General features: G+C 38.3%; 1 non-coding gene across 1 annotated transcript in view; it reads right to left on the bottom strand.

Annotated features, from left to right (window-relative positions):
* Positions 1-4615: 4615 nt before the first annotated feature.
* The window catches only part of LOC126002203 (U6 spliceosomal RNA), a 107-nt gene continuing 58 nt past the window's right edge, over positions 4616-4664 (bottom strand). Inside the window, exon 1 of the small nuclear RNA XR_007492970.1 lies at positions 4616-4664. This exon is cut by the window's right edge and continues 58 nt beyond it. This is a non-coding gene — a small nuclear RNA (U6 spliceosomal RNA).

The raw sequence follows: 4664 nt of genomic DNA, 5'->3' as shown, positions 1-4664 counted from the left end.
TACAGGCAACAGCCCTACGAACTATACCATAATCTCTGTCCATGATGTCAATGTTTTAGGCTAAGTAAACTTTTTTTTTTTTTTTTTTTTTTTTTTTGGTTTTTGGGTCATACCCGGCTGTGCTCAGGGGTTACTCCTGGCTGTCTGCTCAGAAATAGCTCCTGGCAGGCACGGGGGACCATATGGGACACCGGGATTCGAACCAACCACCTTTGGTCCTGGATTGGCTGCTTGCAAGGCAAACACCGCTGTGCTATCTCTCCGGGCCCCAGGCTAAGTAAACTTTTCAAGATATGATACCCATAGAGCTGGAACAGTGGCGCAGCGCAGTAAGGTGTCTGTCTTGCCAGCATTAGCCTAGGACGGACCACGGTTCGATCCCCCCGCGCATCCCATATGGTGCCCCAAGCCAGGAATGATTTCTGAGCGCATAGCCAGGAGTAACCCCTAAGTGTCACCGGATGTGCCCCCCCCCACAAATATGGTACCCTATCTGAATGCCAGATTTTTTTTTATTTTGTAAAATACATAAAAACTAATATTGACAATATAAATTTTTTTTTTCTTTTTGGTTTTTGGGCCACATCCAGCGGTGCTCAGGGGTTACTCCTGGCTGTCTGCTCAGAAATAGCTCCTGGCAGGCACGGAGGACCATATGGGACACCAGGATTCGAACCAACCACCTTTGGTCCTGGATCGGCTGTTTGCAAGGCAAACGCCGCTGTGCTATCTCTCCGGCCCGACAATATAAATTATTAAGAGAGCTACATAGCCTCTTCAGATATCTAAGAGTACTAATGTTGGCAGAAAGGGAAGTAAGATTATACCAACACTGGAATATGACCAATTTATACAAATCTATTCAGCACCAAACCAGTGCTTGTTGATTTTGTTTTTCAGATTTTTAGACGACACACTATGGTGCTATAGGCTTTCTCCTGACTGTCCTCAATGGTCACTTCTCATGGGGCTCTAGGACCCTATATGGTTTTCGGGATCCAACTGGGATCAATTAAAGACCTTAATCCTTGTACTATTTCTTTAGTTCCCAAATAAATGTTTTAAACCAAATAACACAATAGAAGTTATGGCATGTCATAGGAGTAGCTTAACAGAACAAGATTATAGCAACTGAATCACGTACATGTTCCAAAAAAATATAATGAATAGAATAACACAGAAGCATAGTTATTAATAGATTTTGAGTTTTGAAAAACCTTTTATCTAACAATTAGAAACAAATAGGAAATGTAATACACTATAACAACTAGCCTCAGATAATCATTTTGGCAGAAACACAGTAGAAATTATTTCAAAAAATTGATTAATATTCATTAGAAAGCAGCCATACAGTTAAGGGTCAATTAGAATTCTGGAGATATATATCTGTACACTAAATTGCTTCCAAATTTAGGAGCAAAGTATTTTACTTGATTCATCTTTCCAGAAGGAACTGTGTCCAGAAGGAATTCCAGAAAATAAATTCAACTTCACGGAATAAATTAAAAGCTTAAGTAAATGGCAGAATTATAGACATAATTATTCTTTAAGTCCTAATGAGATTATTGATTCAGACTAGATATTAATTAGTGTTTACAAAGGAAATAGGCAAATGGATCTAGAAAAAAATGGAAATTTCTATAATTCTAGCCAAAATGTTTCATTATGAGCTGAGACACAACTTTATAATGGGGGAGACTCAGACTTTCAAATCCTTTAATCCACTGGTGAGGCTACCTGACAGTTTTGGCTACTAGAGTAAAACAATGCAAAATATTGAACATCATTGATAATTTTAAATTTTCCAAAAATATTTCAACTGGATGATATGGAATGCCGGGAATCTAACTGGGTCCCTCCCAGGTCTGCTGCATGAAGGCAGATGCCCTACTACTGTGCTATCTCTCCGGCCCTAGTTGATTTTAACATTAAATTACAAATGATAAGGAAATACAAACCAGAGAGAATAACCATATAGAAGTTTTTATAAGACAGATCCACAGATTAATGGAATAGACTAGAGTACTCAGAGAATATTTCCCAAACATACAATCATTTAATCTCTGATAAAGGGGCAAGAAATCCAAAATGGAGCAAGGAAATCCTCTTCAACAAGTGGTGTTGGCACAACTGGTCAAACACACAAAATAGCAAACTTAGACCTCCATCTAATATTATGCACAGAGGTCAAATCCAAATAAATTAAAGACCTTGATATCAGGTCCTAAACCATAAGGTATATAGAACAACATATATGTAAAACATTCCATGACATTGAGACTAAACACATCTTCAAGGATGAAACATCACCCTCCCTTCCAGTGGAAGCAGAGATAAACAGATGTGACTGTATCAAACTGAGAAGCTTCTGCACCTCAAAGGAAATAGTGATTAGGATACAAAGGCCACCCACAGAATGGGACAAACTATTCACACAATACCTATCAGATAAGGGGCTAATATCAAATATATACAAAGTACTGAAAGAACTAAACAAGAAAAAATTTCTAACCCCAGGGAGCCAGAGCCATAGCACAGCGGTAGGTCGTTTGCCTTGCATGCAGCTGACCCAGAACGGACCTGAGTTCGACCCCCGGAGTTCTATATGGTCCCCTGAGCCATATAGAATGCCAGGAGCGATTTCTGAGCATAGAGCCAGGAGTAATCCCTGAGCGCTACAGGGTGTGACCCAAAAACAAAACAAAAAAATTGGGGAGAAGAAATGAACAGACACTTCCTCAAAGAAGAAATACAAATGGTCAAAAGGCAAATGAAAAAATGCTCCACATCACTAATCATCAGGGAGATGCACATCAAAACAAAAATGAGGTACCATCTCATACCACAGAGACTGGCATATATCACAAAGAACAAGAACAATCAGTGCTGGCGGGGATGTGGAGAGAAAGGAACTCTCATTTACTGCTGGTGGGAATGCCATCTAAGCCAGCCTTTATGGAAAACAATATGGAGATTCCTCCAAAATCTGGGAATCGAGCTTCCATATGACCCAGCTATACTACTCTTAGGGATATACCCTAGGAACACAAAAACACAATACAAAAAATGCCTTCCTCACACCCATATTAATTGCAGCACTATTTACAATAGCTAGATTCTGGAATACAAAATGCCCTTTAACAAATGGCTAATGAAACTGTGGTACATATACACAATGGAATATTATGCAGCCATCAGGAGAGATGAAGTCATGAAATTTTTCTATACATAGATGGACATGGAATCTATTATGTTGAATGAAATAAGTCAGAGGGAGAGAGATAGACATAAAATAGTCTCACTCATCAATGGGTTTTAAGGACAATTATTGTAATAATACACAGAGACTTTAGAGATGATAGCTGGAAGAACTGGCCCACAATATAAAGTTTACCACAGAATGGTAAGTGCAGTTAGAGACATAACTACACTAACAGCTATCCTGGCAATGGTAGTGAGTAAGAAAAGTAGAATGACTGTCTCAAAGACAGACAGGGGGTGGGGGAAGAGGGACATGGGGGGCATTGGTGGCAGGAATGTTGCACTGGTGAAGAGGGGTGTTTTTTTTATGACTGAAACCCAACTCAAACATGTTTGTAATTATGGTGCTTAAATAAAGATATTATTTTAAAAGATATATAAATAGAAAAAAGAAAATAAACATCCCCAGAACAATGAGTATAAAGGGGTCAAATATAGATGAATAAGGGGCCGGCACGGTGGCGCTAGAAGTAAGGTGTCTGCCTTGCCAGTGCTAGCCTAGGACAGACCATGGTTCGATCCCCCAGCATCCCATCTGGTCCCCCAAGCCAGGAGCGACTTCTGAGCGCATAGCCAGAAGTAAACCCTGAGCGTTATTGGGTGTGGCCCAAAACCAAAAACAAAAATAAATATAGATGAATAAAGTGAAATTATATCTTTTACAAAAGAATAGAAGTTTTTATATAACCTCCTAAAGTAGCTGTTCTAGTTTTAATTATTTCTTTCTCCAGTCACTAATTATATACTAAGCAACATAAAAAATTGTCAGGAATTATTTTGGTTTTTTTTGTTTTGTTTTTTTTTTTTAATTTATTTAAACACCTTAATTACATACATGATTGTGTTTGGGTTTCAGTCATGTAAAGAACACCACCCATCACCAGTGCAACATTCCCATCACCAATGTCCCAAGTCTCCCTTCTCCCCACCCGACCCCCGCCTGTACTCTAGACAGGCTCTCCATTTTCCTCATACATTCTCGTTATTAGGACAGTTAAAAATGTAGTTGAATTGTTGGAATGATTGGGTTTCATTATGTATGGGATGGCTAGAAATATTTTGCAGATAATGAATCACTCCTGAATTTTGCTGCTATATTATATCTGTCTTGGGTTAGACTTCTAAGTTGATTAAAGAATGAAGATTAAATAATTAAAGATTAAAGAATAAAGAACTATACACCAGTGAGAAGAAAGTCTGTTTGGTAAAACTGTGTAAATCATCATTTATAAAAACTGCTTGCCAAGTCTCAAAATTTCATCTGAGGCTTGTTTTTGTTTTTTTATATATAATATCACCCCATTCCAAGGAAACAATAGGAAAAGAATTGTGAATAAACAATGTATTACCCATTTTTTTTATGGAACGCTTCATAAATTTGCATGTCATCCTTGCGCAGGGGC

This window comes from Suncus etruscus, chromosome 2 (genome assembly GCF_024139225.1).
Source record: "Suncus etruscus isolate mSunEtr1 chromosome 2, mSunEtr1.pri.cur, whole genome shotgun sequence".
NCBI lineage: Eukaryota > Metazoa > Chordata > Mammalia > Eulipotyphla > Soricidae > Suncus > Suncus etruscus.
Note: the sequence above shows the minus strand (reverse complement) of the source record. Positions and strands in the feature narration are given on the sequence as shown.